Here is a 20,129-nt window from a genome sequence, read left to right on the forward strand (position 1 = left end):
AGCCTCGGGATCTCCCAAAGTACTTTACAACCGATGAAATACTTTTTGAAGTGTAGTCACTGCTGTAATGTAGGAAACACAGCAGCCAATTTGTACACAGCAAGGGCAGGCAGTGCCTTGGTTTAACATCTACATCTGAAAGACGGCAGCTCTGTACTCCCTCAGTACTGGCACATTAGCATAGATTAAGCGCTCAAGGTCTCTGGAGTGAGACTTGAACCCAGAGCCATTATAAGGTAAGAGTGCTACCCACTGAGACACGGCTGACACTACTATATAAATGTTTGCTATTTAAGATGCATATACAGCCATACTCTTAAAACAAGGCTCCATGATAAACATGATCATATTGTCGATTTAGATAATTATAACCCTTTCAGTTAAGCATCCATTGCATACAGTCAATTTTAATTAAGACAGGTAAGAGTTAATATGATTTTCCCAACGAAAATCTGCTTCATTTTGTTTTACTTTGAACAAACTGGAGTCAGTCAGTAGTAAGCTTATCTCTGCAGGTCTGTCTGTGCGTGGGTGTGTGACTGTGTATCTCTCTCTCAATCCACACATCTGCATTTCTCATTTCCTCGAAACCTACTTCCTCTGCCAGAATCCTCTCCTTTTGTTCTGCTCTTCACCTAATTGTTCTGCCCACCCTGTGCCAAGAAAAACAAACCATCAATCTCGCGGACAATTAGATTAACCGCCGCAGATGTCGGCACATTAACTGACTCAGTGCGGTTTTAATTGCGGCAATGCCCCACCGGCTGCTGCTCACAGTGCCATCACTCCCACTTTACCCGGGATTCATGTGACAAACAACAGACAGCCATCAAAGCAAAGGTTTGGCCCACGTCATGTGCAGTGAGGTAAGTTTTGAAGCCAATTATTTCTTTAGTAGGTATGTTATTAAGCAGCGTCAGCTGTGGCTCAGTGGGGAGCGCACTCTCGCCTCGGAATCAGAAAGTCGTGGGTTCGAGCCCCCACTCCAGAAACTTCAGTTCAAAATCCAGGCTGACATTCCCAGTGCCAGTACTGAGGGAGTGCTGCTCTGTCAGAGGGTCAGTACTGAGGGAGTGCTGCACTGTCGGAGGGTCAGTACTGAGGGAGTGCTGCACTGTCGGAGGGTCAGTACTGAGGGAGCGCTGTGCTGTTGGAGGGTCAGTACTGAGGGAGTGCTGCACTGTCGGAGGATCAGTACTGAGGGAGTGCTGCACTGTCGGAGGGTCAGTACTGAGGGAGTGCTGCACTGTCGGAGGATCAGTACTGAGGGAGTGCTGCACTGTTGGAGGATCAGTACTGAGGGAGTGCTGCACTGTCGGAGGGTCAGTACTGAGGGAGTGCTGCACTGTCGGAGGGTCAGTACTGAGGGAGTGCTGCACTGTCGGAGGGTCAGTACTGAGGGAGCGCTGCACTGTCAGAGGGTCAGTACTGAGGGAGTGCTGCACTGTCGGAGGATCAGTACTGAGGGAGTGCTGCACTGTCGGAGGGTCAGTACTGAGGGAGCGCTGTGCTGTTGGAGTGTCAGTACCGAGGGAGTGCTGCACTGTCAGAGGGGCTGTCTTTCAGATGAGAATTTAAACTGAGGCACCGTCTGCCGTCTCAGGTAGTCATAAAAAATCCCATGGCACTATTTCGAAGAAGAGCTGAGGAGTTCTCCCCGGTGTCCTGGGGCCAATATTTATCCCTCAACCAACATCACGAAAAGAGATTATCTGGTCATTATCACATTGCTGTCTGTCGGATCTTGCTCTGTGCACAAATTGGCTGCTGTGTTTCCTACATTACAACAGTGACTACATTTCAAAAAGTACTTCATTGTCTGTAAAGCGCTTTGAGACATCATGTGGTTGTGAAAGGCTCTAAATAAATGCAAGTTCTTTCTTTCAATGCTATGACAAAAGTGACAAATTATCTAATGGGCAATTGGCTAGGGTCAGTCGTACAAAACCAACAGACTCATAACTGGGTGAACATTACATTTTTAACTTTGAAATTTGTTTTGCATCTAATTTTTAACTCTTTCAATGCTGTATTGGAAATTATAGAAATTATTGTGTCCATTTGAGTACAACCATACCTGTTGCTCTACGATGAGCGTTTTTGCAATTGGACTGGTGAGAGTGAGAGGATTGATGGCCTCTGAAATCCCTTCATTGAGATATTCATAGTTGAGTCTGAAAAATATCAAAACCAAAGCCCAGAAAAGTCTGTTGCCAATATTACTAGATGAAGATTTAACGCTTCATGAAGATGGAGCAACTACAGCGGTTCCCGGGGACAGAGACAAAAAAATCATTCCACTCTCAGCCCGTGAACCTTTGTGATTATCTCCTGGGACAGATGTTGGAGTGCATGGAAGGAATCTAAGTGCAGGAAAGCTCTGAAGACACCTACAATCTGCCTTGGGACCTGTTACGATAAACTCTTAAACCAAAAGCACCAATATTCCATTTTATTAGCTTCCTTATATGTTGAAAAAGCATTGGCTTTCAGTACCAACAGCACGTTTATAGAAGAGTTTTGATTCAACGGAACCTTTGAGAAATATTTTCACTGCGTTCAATGTAGAGTTGAGGGCACCATGAGGCCCATAACACCATGAACATTTACTACAATTCAACAGCACTGATAGTGCAGGTGTACGGCAAGATTTCTGTAAACTTGATGGGGATGAAATTGGATATCCTGAAAACGGGCACTGGGATCGCGGTCCGCGATTAACCCACGCCCGTTTTTTTTAATTTTTTTTAATTCGTTCACGGGATGTGGGCGTCGCTGGCGAGGCCGGCATTTATTGCCCATCCCTAGTTGCCCTTGAGAAGGTGGTGGTGAGCCGCCTTCTTGAACCGCTGCAGTCCGTGTGGTGACGGTTCTCCCACAGTGCTGTTAGGAAGGGAGTTTGTTGCGATGCAGGCAGCTCGGAATATTCGTACTGCCTGATGTTTTCAATGATTGGTGCGTGCAGCCAGCGCTACCTGTGCTGTTGATTGGCTGCATGCATCAGCAGGCGGCCCCGATGTAGCGAGTGGCTGACGCTACTTAAGGGCAGCCTGCACCTCTTAAAGGGGAGGTGCACTATGGCTGCAGGAAATGGTGGGAGTGCTTTGGGAAGTGAATCTGTGCTGCAATATATTGAAGAACGGCTGCACCTGCGAGAGAACATTCACCAAGGTGCTCGGATGGTGCACTGGAGGCCTTGGTGCATGAGGTGAACAGAAGGAGGGGCATCCTGTATCCACAGCGGGGGGCAAGAGGTCGTCCAGACATATGCTCAAGAGGCTGTGGGAGGAAGTAACGGACGAGGTCAGTGCCAGGAGTAGAGCACCAAGAACATGGATGCAGTGCAGGAAGAAGTTCAATGATTGAACACGAGTGGTCAAGGTGAGTGAGGTCAAGTTTCAAATGGCATCTCCTACCCAAAGTTCCCGCCTGTTTCAGGCGATAGGCCGCTTTTAATATGGAAATCGGGATCCTGTGACATGAATAGGACCCCGATTGCCATTTTAGGTTGGAACTGGTCAGAGTGCATATCACTCAGGCTCTGAATGTTGCTCCGAGCCTCGCAAAAATAATCTGGGCCACTGCCGTCCCCAGACCCCCCCCCCCCCCCCACTTCCCCCCTCCCCACCGCCCTCCCCCTCCAGAAACTAGACCTTTTTTTGCTGTGAAACCAGGGAATTATAGACCAGTTAGCCTAACATCTGTTGTCGGGAAATTATTAGTTTCTATAATTAAGGATAGAGTGAATGAACACCTTGAAAATTTTCAGCTGATCAGAGAGAGCCAGTGTGGATCTGTAAAGGGCAGGTGATGCCCATCGAACCTGATTGAATTTTTTGAAGAGATGACTGAAGTAGTGGACAGGGAATGTCTATGGATGTTATTTATATGAACTTCCAGGAGGCATTTGATAAAGTCCCTCATAAGAGACTGTTAGCTAAAATTAAAGCTCATGGAATTGAGGGCAAATTATTGACCTGGTTAGGAAATTAGCTGAGCAGCAGGAGACAGAGAATAGGGATAATGGGCAGGTCCTCAAATTGGCAGGATGTGACTAGTGGTGTCCCACAGGGATCTCAACTATTCACTGTATTTATTAACGACTTAGATGACAGGATGGAGAGCCACATATCCAAGTTTTCCAATGACACAAAGATAAGCAGCATTATAAGCAGTGTAGATGGAAGCATAAAATTACAGAGATATTAATAGATCAAGTGAATGGGCAAAACTGTGGCAAATAGATTTCAAAGTAAGCAAGTGTGAGGTCATCTACTTTGGACTTAAAAAAGATAGATTACAGTACTTTCTAAATGGTAAAAAGCTCGAAACAGTGAAGGTCCAAAGAGACTTAGGGGTCTGGACCATTAAAATGTCATGGACAGGTACAGAAAATAATCAATAAGGCTAATGGAATGGTGGCCTTTATATCTAGAGGACTAGAATACAAGGGGGTAGAAGTTATGCTGCAGCTTTACAAAGCCCTGGTTAGACCGCACCTGGAGTACTGTGTTCAGTTCTGGGCACCGCACCTTAGGAAGGATATATTGGCCTTGGAGGGAGTGCAGCGTAGGTTTACTAGAATGATATCTGGACTCCAAGGGTTAACTTACGAGGAGCGATTACACAAACTAGGGTTGTGTTCCCTGGAATTTAGAAGATTATGGGGTGATTTGATCAAAGTTTTTGAGATATTAAGGGGAATTGACAGAGTAGATAGAGAGAAACTATTTCCGCTGGTTGGGGAGTCTAGAACTAAGGGACATCGTCTAAAAATGAGAGCCAGGACTTTCAGGAGTGAAGTTAGGAAACATTTCTACACACAAAGGGTGGTGGAAGTTTGGAACTCTCTTCCGCAAACGGCAGTTGATGCCAGCTCAATTGTTAATTTTAAATCTGAGATTGATAGATTTTTGTTAACCAAAGGTATTAAGGGATATGGGGCTAAGGTGGGTATATGGAGTTAGATCACAGATCAACCATGATCTCCTTGAATGGCGGAACAGGCTCGAGGGGCTAAATGGCCTCCTCCTGTTCCTGTGCTCCTATGCTGCCCGGTGTGGTTCGATATAGGTAGGCCTCAATCTGGAGAGCTGTGGGAGGAACACAGAGATCTCGGAGGGTTGTAGGGCTGGAGGAAGTTACAGAGACAAGGAGGGGCAAGGCCATGAAGGGATTTAAACACAAGGATGAGAATTTTAAATTCGAGGCTTTGCCGGACTGGGAACCAAATTAGGTCAGTGAGCACAGGGGGTGATGGGTGAGCGGGACTTGGTGCGAGTTAGGATACGGGCAGCAAAGCTTTCGATGAGCTGAAGATTACGGAGGGTGCAAGGTGGGAGGCCAGCCAGGAGACCAATGGAATAGTCGAGACTGGAGATGACAAAGGCATTGATGGGGAGGGGGGGAGGGTTCTACAGCAGGTGAGCTGAGGCGGGGCGGAGATGTACGATGTTAGCATTAATGTGTAGAATTACATGGGGGTAATTTTTAACCCCCAAGAATGGGTGGGTTGGGGGTGAGTTGGGGGAGGGTGGGGAGTAAAATTACTCGGTTTACAGAGCGGGACCGCATCCCGGCTCCAACACGCATCCCGGCTCCAACACGCATCCCGGCTCCAACACGCATCCCGGCTCCAACACGCATCCCGGCTCCAACACGCCTGCTTCTGGGTTTAACCCGGGGGGGGTTTGTCTGCGTGTGGAGAGCAGAAACCAGGAAGTCCCGCCCCCACTTAAAGCCAGCGGGCCAATACTTAAAAGGGCAATGTACTTGAGGTACTTTATGTTTTGTGTATTGGAATAATAAAATAAATTTGACCTTACCTGTTTGGGTTTCCCATCGCTTCCCAGTCACGTCAGGTGAAAGAGGCTGAAAGGGTCGGATCCATGAGATGAGTGAGTGGCCTTTATTGCACTGCTTGTGGGCCTGGAGGAGCAGGCCCAACAAGATCACCTGGCCTACAGGGCCCCCACGATTGACCCCCCAATGATGGACCCCCCCCCTCAAGAGTGGAACCCACCCACCTCCGGCTCCTCACCCGACCTCCAGCGACCTCCGATCTCTTCATCAGCCCCACCCCGATCTTCTCCCTGGCCCCCCTCCCGATTTTCTCCCTGTGTTCCCTCCCTCCCTCCCTCTGATCCCCGGCTGCAGCCTGCTGTAGCAGGCCTTCCTGGTCGACAGCCTGTCAGTCTGTCAATCAGGCTGCCTGCCAGGCGCGAAACACGGAAGTGCCATTGATGGGCCTCATTAAGATCGCGATCACAGGGTCACGACCCGCCCAGTTACCTTTCGAGTTTCGCACCTGGAAATCATCCCCCCCACCCCGCTCCCTTCCCGGCTCTCGGTTAAAATTTACCCCAAAGAGTCTACAGCACAGAAACAGGCCATTCAGCCCAACTGGTCTATGCTCCACACGAGCCTCCTCCTACCACTCTTCATCTCACCCTATCAGCATATCCCCTCTATTCCTTTCTCCCCCATGTGTTTATCGAGCTTCCCCTTCATTGTTTCTACACTATTCGCCTCAACTACTCCTTGTGGGAGCGAGTTCCACATTCTCACCACTCTCTGGGTAAAGAAGTTTCTCCTGAATTCCCTAATGGATTTATTAGTGACTATCTTTTATCTATGACCTCTGGTTTTGGACTCCCCCACAAGTGTAGTTGGAAGTAGGCGGTCTTGGTGATGGAGAGGACAGGGGGCTCAGACACTCAGCTCAGGGTCAAACAGGACGCCAAGGTTGCAAATAACGCAGTGAGCCCGAGCTCCAAACAGGAACAATCGGTGCGACAGCGTTGCATCACTGCCTCCACCCTGCGCTCCCTTTGAACAGTCAATGAGTTCGCTCTATAATTTGTGTTTTCAGTACAAATTGAATATTTAATTGCAACCAACGCAGGGCCAGTCACAATGTGACAACATCGATTATGTTCAAAAATCAACTGTGAGCCTTTGATGGTAAAGAGCTACCGTCAGTTGCAATAAGGGAGCTTTATCTGTGGGAGCAGGAGGTAACGTTTGCAGCGCTGCTGCTACGCCTGTTAGATACAACCATGCGTATAAGACACACAGCCAGGGACACCGGGGATAATTGTTCAACCAGCTGTGCCCACAGTGGATCGATGTTCAATCTTGTCCGTCACTGAATAAAAACTGATGCTTTGATCATTTGTTTAAAGTGGCACACGGTGAAGCTGATGGAATGAAATTATTCCCAATTCATCGTCAGTCGGGTGACCCTGGTCCTTTGACCTTCAAAGTAACTTTCTCAGGTTTAATGCCTGGTTCAACTTCAGGATCAAAACTGGTCCAACGATTTACTGAAGAACCAACACATTTACTCTGCCTATTGAGAGCTGGAAGTCTTTTCAATGAAACTCCAATGGATTTATCACCAAAAGATCAAAGCTTTAAGAGTATTATAACTGTTCATTGAAGGGATATCACAGACTCTTCAAATGGTTCATTTTAAATATAAGATGGTCACTAATAAATCCAATAGGGAGTTCAGGAGAAACTTCTTTACCCAGAGAGTGGTGAGAATGTGGAACTCACTGCCACAGGGAGTAGTTGAGGTGAATAGTGTAGATGGATTTAAGGGGAAGCTGGATAAACACATGAGGGAGAAAGGAATAGAAGGATATAGTGATAGGGTGAGATGAAGTAGGGAGGGAGGTATAAACCAGTTGGGCCGAATGGCCTGTTTCTGTGCTGTACATTCGATATAATTCTATGTAACCTGACCCACCTGGCGGGAATCTGAGAAGATCGGATTGACTCACTGTTTCGCACCCCCGCCCCATAACGGTGAGTAAAACCACGCGGGGTGTGAAACTGACGGCTGACCCGATCCTGTCAGTTTCCCGCCAGGCGGTTTAAGTTAAAATGACCCCCACCTCACAATGAGCAATAAACTGAAAATGATCGGAAGTCGTTGGCATAATCATAATCAATGCTGGAAGTTACAGTGTCGGCCGTCGCTCAGTGGGTCGCCCTCTCCCCTCTGAGTCAGGCGGTCATGGGTTCCAGCCCCACTCCAGAGACTTGAGCACAAAATCCAGGCTGACACTCCCAGTACTGTAGTGAGGGAGTGCTGCACTGTCGGAGGTGCCGTCTTGCGGATGAGACGTAAAACCGAGGCCCTGTCTGCCCTCTCAGGTGGACGTAAAAGATCCCACGGCCACTATTTGAAGAGCAGGCGAGGTCTCTAGACCAATAATTATCCCTCAGAGGTGAGAGTGCTACTACTGAGCCAAGGCTGACACTTAGTTGGGGTATGAGACGTGCTCCCTGAAGACCTCTTGCTCAGTGCCCTTCTCCAAACAATTGTCTCAGCAACTCCTGCTCTCTCCTGTCTTCTCGTCCTCCAGCCCCAAAGGCAGGTACCAGGCTACCCGTGGCTGGAATAAACTGCTTGCAAAGCAGAGAAAAGCAGTCCAGCACCAGCACAAAATTGTAAGCAGAAGTCAGAATTCAGAAATGGAATGCAAAAAGAAATGTCCAGAAATTAACCAGTCCCAGAGGAGACACCTGCAATGGATGTGCATGGAGGGGAGGAGCCCTTTAAATAGACTTCCTGCAGGGTCCTCACAGCTTGTTAGCCCCGTACTTTGCAGGGCGGTTTATCAGGCAGCGAGTTAGGCACTGGGGCAGACCAATTTCATAAAGGGGTCCTGCAACAAGGGTTCCGGCACAGAATGAGCGTGCGCACTAGGCCCGAAGCTCTGGAATTCCCTCTCTACCTCTCTCTCCTCCTTTAAGACGCTCCTTAAACCCTACCTCTTTGACCAAGCTTTTGATCTCCTTATGTGGCTCGGTGTCAAACTTTGTCTGATTACACTCCTGTGAAGCGTTTTACGTTAAAGGCGCTCTATAAATGTGAGTTGTTGTAGTAGTAGTAGTAGTAGTAGTAGTAGTAGTAGTAGTAGTAGTAGTAGTTGTTGTTGTTGTTGTTGTTGTTGTGCTCGCTGCCATATTGGATCCTTAGACGCACGTTTTAAGCCTGATCGAATTTCTAGGCCACAGGATTTGGATAAGATTGTTGGGCTGGAGGAATTTACAGGGATAGAGAGAGATGAGGCCACAAAGGGACGTAAAGATGAGAAGGAAACTTATAAATTTGAGCCAATTTCGGTCAGAAAAGACAAGGGTAATGGGTAAACAGGATTTGGTGCGGGACAGGCAGCAGAGGGCTGAACGCTCGATGGGCTGAAGTTTACGGAAGATGGAGGATGCGTGGAGAGCATTAGATTAATCGAGTTTTTGTTTCATTATGCTACGTTTAACTTTAAGCACGCCTATTGAGAGCTGGAAGTCTTTTCAATGAAACTCCAATGAATTTATCACCAAAAGATCAAAGCTTTAAGAGTATTATAACTGTTCATTGAAGGGATATCACAGACTCTTCAAATGGTTCATTTTAAATATAAGATGGTCACTAATAAATCCAATAGGGAATTCAGGAGAAACTTCTTTACCCAGAGAGTGGTGAGAATGTGGAACTCACTGCCACAGAGCTTCTTACAGATGTACAAAACCATCTGAACATCTCAAACATTTAATAACAGGCAAGGAATCGCATAAACTACAAGAACTGTGGTCGCCTATACACTCACACCTCGAAAGGCTCATAGATTCTCGGGGCAGTTCTTGCTCTGGGTAACGAAAGGTATACAATCGTAGAAATGTGCAGACACTGTACATCGAGACTATTTACATAAGAACATAAGAAATAGGAGCAGTAGTAGGCCAATCGGCCACTCGAGCCTGCTCCGCCATTCAATAAGATCATGGCTGATCTGATCCTAACCTCAAATCTAAATTCATGTCCAATTTCCTGCCAGCTCCCCGTAACCCCTAATTCCCTTTACTTCTAGGAAATTGTCGATTTCTGTTTTAAATTTATTTAATGATGTAGCTTCCACAGCTTCCTGGGGCAGCAAATTCCACAGACCCACTACCCTCTGAGTGAAGAAGTTTCTCCTCATCTCAGTTTTGAAAGAGCAGCCCCTTATTCTAAGATTATGCCCCCTAGTTCTAGTTTCACCCATCCTTGGGATCATCCTTACCGCATCCACCCGATCAAGCCCCTTCACAATCTTATATGCTTCAATAAGATCGCCTCTCATTCTTCTGAACTCCAATGAGTAGAATCCCAATCTACTCAACCTCTCCTCATATGTCCGCCCCCTCATCCCCGGGATGAACCGAGTGAACCTTCTTTGTACTGCCTCGAGAGCAAGTATGTCTTTTCTTAAGTATGGAGACCAAAACTGTATGCAGTATTCCAGGTGCGGTCTCACCAATACCTTATATAACTGCAGCAATACCTCCCTGTTTTTATATTCTATTCCCCTAGCAATAAAAGCCAACATTCCGTTGACCTTCTTGATTACCTGCTGCACCTGCATACTAACCTTTTGATTTTCTTGCACTAGGACCCCCAGATCCCTTTGTACTGCAGTACTTTCCCGTTTCACGCCATTAAGATAATAACTTGCTCTCTGATTTTTCCTGCCAAAGTGCATAACCTCACATTTTCCAATATTGTATTGCATCTGCCAAATCTCCACCCACTCACCCAGCCTGTCTATATCCCCCTGTAGGTTTTTTATATCCTCCTCACTCTCCACTTTCCCTCCCATCTTTGTATCATCTGCAAACTTTGATATGTTACACTCGGTCCCCTCCTCCAAATCGTTAATATAGATTGTAAAGAGTTGGGGACCCAGCACCGACCCCTGCGGAACACCACTGGCTACTGGTTGCCAGTCCGAGAATGAACCATTTATCCCAACTCTCTGCTTCCTGTTAGATAACCAATCCTCCACCCATGCCAGAATATTACCCCCAATCCCGTGATTTTTTATCTTAAGTAATAATCTTTTATGTGGCACCTTGTCGAATGCCTTCTGGAAGTCTAAATACACTACGTCCACTGGTTCCCCTTTATCCACCCTGTACGTTATGTCCTCAAAGAACTCAAGCAAATTTGTCAGACATGACTTCCCCTTCGTAAAGCCATGCTGACTTTGTCCTATTAAATTATGTTTATCCAAATGCTCTGCTACTGTCTCCTTAATAATAGACTCCAAAATTTTACCCACCACAGATGTTAGGCTAACTGGTCTATAATTTCCAGCCTTCTGCCTACTACCCTTTTTAAATAAGGGTTTACATTAGCAGTTTTCCAATCTGCCGGGACCTTTGCTGAGTCCAGAGAATTTTGGAAAATTATTACCAAAGCATCCACAATCCCTACTGCCACTTCCCTCAAGACCCTAGGATGTAAGCCGTCAGGTCCAGGGGATTTATCTGCCGTCCCATTAATTTACTGAGTACCAATTCCTTAGTGATTTTAATCGTATTTAGCTCCTCCCCCCTAGAGCCCTCTGTTTGTCTAGTGTTGGGATATTCTTAGTGTCCTCTACCGTAAAGACTGAAACAAAATATTTGTTCAGCATTTTTGCCATTTCCATGTTTCCCACCATTAATTTCCCGGTCTCATCCTCTAAGGGACCTATGTTTGCCTTAGTCACCCTTTTTCTTTTTATATAACTGTAGAAACTCTTGCTATCTGTTTTTATATTTTTTGCTAATTTATTTTCATAATCTATCTTCCCTTTCTTAATCAATCCTTTAGTTACTTTTTGCTGTCTTTTGAAGACTTCCCAATCTTCTATCCTCCCACTAAGTTTGGCTACCTTATATGTCCTTGTTTTTAGTCGGATACTATCCTTAATTTCTTTACTTAGCCACGGATGGCTGTCATTTCTTTTACACCCTTTTTTCCTCAGTGGAATATATATTTTTTGAAAGTTGTAAAATAACTCCTTGAATGAACACCACTGCTCATGTACCGTCTTACCCTTTAATCTATTTTCCAGTCCACTTTAATCAATTCTGCTCTCATACCATCATAGTCTCCTTTATTCAAGCTCAGTACGCTTGTTTGAGAACCAACCTTCTCACCCTCTAATTGGATATGGAATGATGTGGAGATGCCGGTGATGGACTGGGGTTGACAATTGTAAACAATTTTACAACACCAAGTTATAGTCCAGCAATTTTATTTTAAATTCACAAGCTTTCGGAGATTTTCTCCTTCCTCAGGCAAATGTTTCAAGATCTCCTTGAAGCCTACGCATTTATACATATTGAACAATAATACATGGTGTTTACAGACTGCCCCTGCAACTGCCCGTTGCCAAGGCAATCACCGTGTTCAGACAGAGAGGTGTTACCTGCAGAACCTCCGAATACACATTCAACAAAAAAACAAACAGGGAAAAAAAACAGAGAAAAAAAAACACAGAGAGAGGCAGAAACATCCGGAAGGCAGAGAGAGCCAGCAAATGACCCATTATATTAAAAACAGATAACATTTGTTCGCTGGTGGGGTAACGTGTAGCGTGACATGAACCCAAGATCCCGGTTGAGGCCGTCCTCATTGGTGCGGAACTTGGCTATCAATTTCTGCTCGACGATTTTGCGTTGTCGTGTGTCTCGAAGGCCGCCTTGGAGTACGCTTACCCGAAGGTCGGTGGATGAATGTCCATGACTGCTGAAGTGTTCCCCGACTGGGAGGGAACCCTCCTGTTTGGCGATTGTTGCGCGGTGTCCGTTCATCCGTTGTCGCAGCGTCTGCATGGTCTCGCCAATGTACCATGCTCTGGGGCATCCTTTCCTGCAACGTATGAGGTAGACAACGTTGGCTGAGTCACAGGAGTATGAACCATGCACCTGGTGGGTGGTGTCATCTCGTGTGATGGTGGTATCTGTGTCGATGATCTGGCATGTCTTGCAGAGGTTACCGTGGCAGGGTTGTGTGGCGTCGTGGACGCTGTTCTCTTGAAAGCTAGGTAGTTTGCTGCGAACGATGGTCTGTTTGAGGTTGGGTGGCTGTTTAAAGGCGAGTAGTGGAGGTGTGGGGATGGCCATAGCGAGGTGTTTGTCCTCATTGATGACATGTTGAAGGCTGCGGAGAACATGGCGTAGTTTCTCCGCTCCGGGGAAGTACTGGACGACAAAGGGTACTCTGTTGGTTGCGTCCCGTGTTAGTCTCCTGAGGAGGTCTATGCGATTTTTTGCTGTGGCCCGTCGGAACTGTCGATCGATGAGTCGAGCGTCATATCCCGTTCTTACTAGGGCGTCTTTCAGCGTCTGTAGGTGTCCATCGCGTTCCTCCTCGTCTGAGCAGACCCTGTGTATTCGCAGGGCCTGTCCATAGGGGATGGCCTCTTTGACGTGGTTAGGGTGGAAGCTGGAAAAGTGGAGCATCGTGAGGTTGTCCGTGGGCTTGCGGTAGAGTGAGGTGCTGAGGTGCCCGTCTTTGATGGAGATTCGTGTGTCCAAGAAAGAAACTGATTCTGAGGAGTAGTCCATGGTGAGCTTGATGGTGGGATGGAACTTGTTGATGTTATCGTGTAGTCTCTTTAGTGATTCCTTGCCGTGGGTCCATAGAAAGAAAATGTCGTCGATGTATCTGGTGTATAGTGTTGGTTGGAGGTCTTGTGCAGTGAAGAAGTCCTGCTCGAACTTGTGCATGAAAATGTTGGCGTATTGGGGTGCGAATTTGGTCCCCATGGCTGTTCCGTGTGTTTGGGTAAAGAACTGGTTATCGAAGGTGAAGACATTGTGATCCAGGATGAAGCGGATGAGTTGTAGGATGGCTTCCGGAGATTGGCTGTTGTTGGTGTTGAGTATTGATGCTGTCGCAGCGATGCCGTCATCGTGGGGGATACTGGTGTATAGTGCCGAGACGTCCATCGTGGTGAGAAGTGTTCCTGGTTCAACTGGTCCGTGGGTACTGAGTTTTTGTAGGAAGTCTGTAGTGTCACGACAGAAGCTGGGGGTTCCCTGTACGATGGGTTTCAGGATGCCCTCGATGTATCCAGAGAGGTTCTCACACAGGGTTCCGTTGCCTGATACGATGGGACGTCCGGGTGTGTTGGCTTTGTGTATCTTTGGGAGGCAGTAGAAGTCTCCCACGCGGGGATTACGTGGGATGAGAATGCGTAGGATGCTTTGAAGGTCTGGATCGAAGGTCTTGATCAGTTTGTTGAGCTGGTGGGTGTGTTCTTTGGTCGGATCTGCGGGTAACCGTCTGTAGTGTTCCTGGTTGTCCAGTTGTCGGTATGCTTCTTTGCAATAGTCTGTTCTGTTCTGTATGACTATGGCTCCTCCTTTGTCCGCTGGTTTGATGACGATGTTGCGGTTGGTCTTGAGAGCGTTGATGGCGTTGCGTTGTGCTCGGGTGACATTCTGGACTGTCTTCTGAGTGCGGCTGATGAATCTGGCATTGACGCATTTCCTGACAGCTTGAGCATACATGTCCAGCTGAGGGCAGCGACCCTCCGGAGGAGTCCAGTTTGACTCTTTCCTCTTCGGTTGCTGTACCGCGGATCCCTCTGTCTGCTGTTCCGGATCGTCGATTGTCTCATTGGGTTCGCTGCTGAAATCTTGGGGTTTGTGGTAGAATTCCCGGAGCCTCATTCTCCTGATGAATTCCTCTGTGTCCGCCGCGAGACTAGTGGGGTCCATATTGGTAGTGGGGCAGAAATTGAGCCCTCGGCTGAGAACTTCGATTTCGTCTGGTTGAAGGGTGTGGTCGGATAAATTGACAATAGACTTCCCTGTGGTTGCAACCGTGGTACCAGGGGAAGCTTGGTCGTTGCTGGTGGTGATGCCGAGTTTCTCAAGCTTCCTGCTCTTGGTTTTCATGTAGGCAGCGTAGTTCCGTTGCCTCGTCTGTTTGGCGGTATAACGTAGCTGGTCTGCTGTGTCCTGAGTACAGGTTGAGAGTATGGACTCTATCTTGGTTTGGATATGGAATGTAACCATGTTATGGTCACTCATTCCAAGGGGATCCTTAACTAGGACATTATTAATTAATCCTGGCTCATTACACAGGACCAGGTCCAAGGTTGCTTGCCCCCTTGTAGGATCAGTTACATACTACTCAAGAAATCCATCCCTAATACACTCAATAAACTCTTCCTCAAGGCTGCCCTGCCCAATTTGATTTGTCCAGTTAATATGATAGTTAAAATCCCCCATAATTATAGCTGTTCCCTTATTACATGCCCCGACTATTTCCTGATTAATACTTCTTCCAGCAGAGTTGCAACTATTAGGAGGCCTATATACTACGCCCACTAGTGTTTTTTTCCCCTTATTATTCCTTATCTCTACTCAAACTGTTTCATTATCCTGATCCTTTGTCCCAATATCATTTCTCTGTATTACAGTGATTCCTTCCTTTATTAACATAGCCACCCCACCTCCCCTTCCTTCCTGCCTGTCCTTCCTGATTGTTAAATACCCTGGCATATTTAATTCCCAGTCGTTGTCACCCTGTAGCCATGTTTCTGTAATGGCCACAAGATCATACCCATACGTAGTTATTTGTGCCGTTAACTCGTCCATTTTGTTACGAATGCTACGTGCATTCAGATAAAGAACTTTCAAATATGTTTTGTGACACTGAGTTCCTGCTTTTTCCTTTTTTAACACTTTACCTTTTACTCCATACCTTCTGTCCCTTCCTGACACGCTTTCCTCTGTCTCCCTGCTCAGGTTCCCAACCCCCTGCCACAGCTTTGATGTTGGGTTAATCGCCTTACGCCTTCTAGTTTTTATTTTATCTGTCGTGCCTAAAGTACACTTTCTTTCCGCTGCTCTACGCTTTTCCCTTTCACTTGTTCTTGAACAACTGTTTGTACTATTTGTATTGTAGATTTCCCCTGGGTCTTCCCCTCTCTTGCTGCTCTCAATTTTATTCCCTTCTGACTCCCCGCTCAGGTTCCCATCCCCCTGCCACTCTAGTTTAAATCTTCCCCAACAGCACTAGCAAACACCCCCGCGAGGACATTGGTCCCGGTCCTGCTCGGGTGTAACCCGTCACGCTTGTACAGGTCCCACCTTCCCCAGAACCGGTCCCAATGTCCCAGGAATCTAAATCCCTCCCTCCTACACCATCCCTGCAGCCACGCATTCATCCTGTCTATTCTCCTGTTCCTATACTCACTAGCACGTGGCACTGGTAGTAATCCTGAGATCACTACCTTTGAAGTCCTGCTTTTTAATTTATCTCCTAACTCCTTAAATTCACCTTGCAGGACCTCATCCCCTTTTTTACCTGTGTTGTTGGTACCGATATGGACCACGACTACTGGCTGTTCACCCTCTCCCTCCAGAATGCCCTGCAGCCGCTCCGTGACATCCTTGACCCTAGCACCAGGGAGGCAACATTCCATCCTGGAGTCACGTTTGCGGCCGCAGAAACGCCTATCTGTTCCCCTTACAATTGAATCCCCTATCACTATAGCCCTGCCACTCTTCTTCCTCCCCTCCTGTGCAGCAGAGCCACCCGTGGTGCCCCAACCTGGCTCTTGCTGCTTTCCTCTGATAAGCCATCTCCCCCAACAGTATCCAAAGCAGAATATCTGTTTGAGAGGGAAATGGCCCCAGGGGACTCCTGCTCTACCTGCCTAGTCCTTTTACTCTGCCTGGCGGTCACCCATTTCCTTTCTGCCTGCGGCGGCGGACCTGGGTGGAACCAGAGGCGAGAGAGCGGTGAGCGGGGATATAAAGAGCAGCGACCCGAGGCCTGAGACCCGAGCGGCGGCGGACCTGGGCGGAACCAGAGGCGAGAGAGCGGAGAGCGGGGATATAAAGAGCAGTGACCCGAGGCCCGAGACCTGAGCGGCGGCGGACCTGGGCGGAACCAGGGGCGAGAGAGCGGAGAGCGGGGAAATAAAGAGCAGCGACCCGAGGCCCGAGACCTGAGCGGCGGCGGACCTGGGTGGAACCAGAGGCGAGAGAGTGGAGAGCGGGGATATAAAGAGCAGCGACCCGAGACTCTGAGACCAGCGGCAGAGTTCGGGGTGACGTCACCAGTCAGAAAGTGACGCGGCACAGGGGAGGCAGCTGATTGGTGAGTAGGTTCAGGTGAGTATTTCTATCATTTTACTGTGAGTAAAGTAACAGGAAAGGGAAGGTCTGCAGGTTTTATAGCAGGTAGTGTTTTTTTTTAGTGAGCCTAGGTCCCTGGTAGAGTTAACATTTTCTAATTTCAACGTAATTTAAAAGGGGTAACTAAGCTAAGGCAAGTCATGGCAGCAGACCTCGCACCCGTGATATGCCCCTCCTGCAAGATGTGGGAAGTCATGGACACTACCAGTGTCCCTGCCGACCATGTGTGCAGGAAGTGTGTCCACCTGCAGCTACTGACCGATCGTATCTCGGAGCTGGAGCTGCGGGTGGACTCATTGTGGAGCATCCGCGATGCAGAGAAACTCGTGGATAGCACGTTTAGCGACTTGGTCACACCGCAGGTAAAGGGAGTACAGGCAGGAAGTGAATGGGTGACCACCAGGCAGAGTAAGAGGTGCAAGCAGGTAGTGCAGGGGTCCCCTGTGGCCATCCCCCTCTCAAACAGGTATACCGTTTTGGATACTGTTGGGGGTGATGGCTCACCAGGAGAAGGTGGCAGCGGCCAGGTTCATGGCACCGTGGCTGGCTCTGCTGCACAGGAGGGCAGGAAAAAGAGTGGCAGAGCTATAGTGATAGGGGACTCGATTGTAAGGGGAATAGACAGGCGTTTCTGCAGACGCAACCGAGACTCCAGGATGGTATGTTGCCTCCCTGGTGCAAGGGTCAAGGATGTCTCGGAGCGGCTGCAGAACATTCTGGAGGGGGAGGGTGAACAGCCAGTTGTCGTGGTGCATATAGGTACCAACGATATAGGTAAAAAACGGGATGAGGTCCTACAAGCTGAATTTAGGGAGTTAGGAGTTAAACTAAAAAGTAGGACCTCAAAGGTAGTAATCTCAGGATTGCTACCAGTGCCACGGGCTAGTCAGAGTAGGAATGACAGGATAGCTAGGATGAATACGTGGCTTGAGAGATGGTGCAAGAGGGAGGGATTCAAATTCCTGGGCCATTGGAACCGGTTCTGGGGGAGGTGGGACCAGTACAAATTGGACGGTCTGCATCTGGGCAGGACTGGAACCAATGTCCTAGGGGGAGTGTTTGCTAGTGCTGTTGGGGAGGGTTTAAACTAATGTGGCAGGGGGATGGGAACCGATGCAGGAAGTCAGTGGGAAGTAAAGTGGTGACAGAAACAAAAGGCAGTAAGGGAGAGTGTACAGAACATGACCGGAGAGATGATCTGAGAAAGCAGGGAAAAGACCAAGGGAAGTCTAGATTAAACTGCATTTATTTCAATGCAAGAAGTCTGATGGGCAAGGCAGATGAACTCAGGGCATGGATGGGTACATGGGACTGGGATGTTATAGCTATTACTGAAACATGGCTAAGGGAGGGGCAGGACTGGCAGCTCAATGTTCCAGGGTACAGATGCTATAGGAAAGATAGAGCAGGAGGTAAGAGAGGAGGGGGAGTTGCGTTCTTGATTAGGGAGAACATCACGGCAGTAGTGAGAGGGGATATATCCGAGGGTCCGCCCACTGAGTCTATATGGGTAGAACTGAAAAATAAGAAGGGAGAGATCACTTTGATAGGATTGTACTACAGACCCCCAAATAGTCAACGGGAAATTGAGGAGCAAATATGTAAGGAGATTACAAACAGCTGCAAGAAAAATAGGGTGGTAATAGTAGGGGACTTTAACTTTCCCAACATTGACTGGGACAGCCATAGCATTCGGGGCTTGGATGGAGAGAAATTTGTTGAGTGTATTCAGGAGGAATTTCTCATTCAGTATGTGGATGGCCCGACTAGAGAGGGGGCAAATCTTGACCTCCTCTTGGGAAAAAAGGAAGGTGACAGAAGTGTTAGTGAGGGATCACTTTGGGACCAGTGATCATAATTCCATTAGTTTTAAGATAGCTATGGAGAAGGATAGGTCTGGCCCAAAAGTTAAAATTCTAATTTGGGGAAAGGCCAATTTTGATGGTATTAGACAGGAACTTTCAGAAGTTGATTGGGAGAGTCTGTTGGCAGGCAAAGGGACGTCTGGTAAGTGGGAGGCCTTCAAAAGTGTGTTAACCATGGTTCAGGGTAAGCACATTCCTTATAAAGTGAAGGGCAAGGCTGGTAGAAGTAGGGAACCTTGGATGACTCGGGAGATTGAGGCACTAGTCAAAAAGAAGAAGGAGGCATATGACATGCATAGGCAGCTGGGATCAAGTGGATCCCTTGAAGAGTATAGAGATTGCCGGAGTAGAGTTAAGAGAGAAATCAGGAGGGCAAAAAGGGGATATGAGATTGCTTTGGCAGATAAGGCAAAGGTGAATCCAAAGAGCTTCTACAAATACATAAAGGGCAAAAGAGTAACTAGGGAGAGAGTAGGGCCACTTAAGGATCAACAAGGTCATCTATGTGCTGAACCACAAGAGATGGGTGAGATCCTGAATGAATATTTCACATCGGTATTTACGGTTGAGAAAGGCATGGATGTTAGGGAACTTGGGGAAATAAATAGTGATGTCTTGAGGAGTGTACATATTACAGAGAGGGAGGTGCTGGAAGTCTTAACGCGCATCAAGGTAGATAAATCTCCGGAACCTGATGAAATGTATCCCAGGACGTTATGGGAGGTTAGGGAGGAAATTGCGGGTCCCCTAGCAGAGGTATTTGAATCATCGACAGCTACAGGTGAGGTGCCTGAAGATTGGAGGGTAGCAAATGTTGTGCCTTTGTTTCAGAAGGGCGGCAGGGAAAAGCCTGGGAACTACAGACCGGTGAGCCTGACATCTGTAGTGGGTAAGTTGTTAGAGGGTATTCTGAGAGATAGGATCTATGGGCATTTGGAGAGGCAGGGACTGATTAGGAACAGTCAGCATGGTTTTGTGAGAGGAAAATCATGTCTCACGAATTTGATTGAGTTTTTTGAAGGGGTAACCAAGAAGATAGATGAGGGCTGTGCAGTAGACGTGGTCTACATGGACTTTAGCAAAGCCTTTGACAAGGTACCGCATGGTAGGTTGTTACATAAGGTTAAATCTCATGGGATCCAAGGTGAGGTAGCCAATTGGATACAAAATTGGCTTGACGACAGAAGACAGAGGGTGGTTGTAGAGGGTTGTTTTTCAAACTGGAGGCCTGTGTCCAGCGGTGTGCCTCAGGGATCGGTGCTGGGTCCGCTGTTATTTGTTATT

General features: G+C 47.6%; 1 long non-coding RNA gene across 1 annotated transcript in view; it reads left to right on the forward strand.

Moving 5' to 3' along the window:
• The first annotated feature begins 614 nt into the window (after positions 1–614).
• LOC137332778 (uncharacterized) overlaps positions 615–20,129 on the forward strand; it is a 72,014-nt gene continuing 52,499 nt past the window's right edge. Inside the window, exon 1 of the long non-coding RNA XR_010965749.1 lies at positions 615–866. This is a non-coding gene — a long non-coding RNA (uncharacterized lncRNA). The remainder of the gene's footprint in view (positions 867–20,129) is intronic.

Source organism: Heptranchias perlo, chromosome 15 (genome assembly GCF_035084215.1).
Source record: "Heptranchias perlo isolate sHepPer1 chromosome 15, sHepPer1.hap1, whole genome shotgun sequence".
NCBI classification, from domain to species: domain Eukaryota; kingdom Metazoa; phylum Chordata; class Chondrichthyes; order Hexanchiformes; family Hexanchidae; genus Heptranchias; species Heptranchias perlo.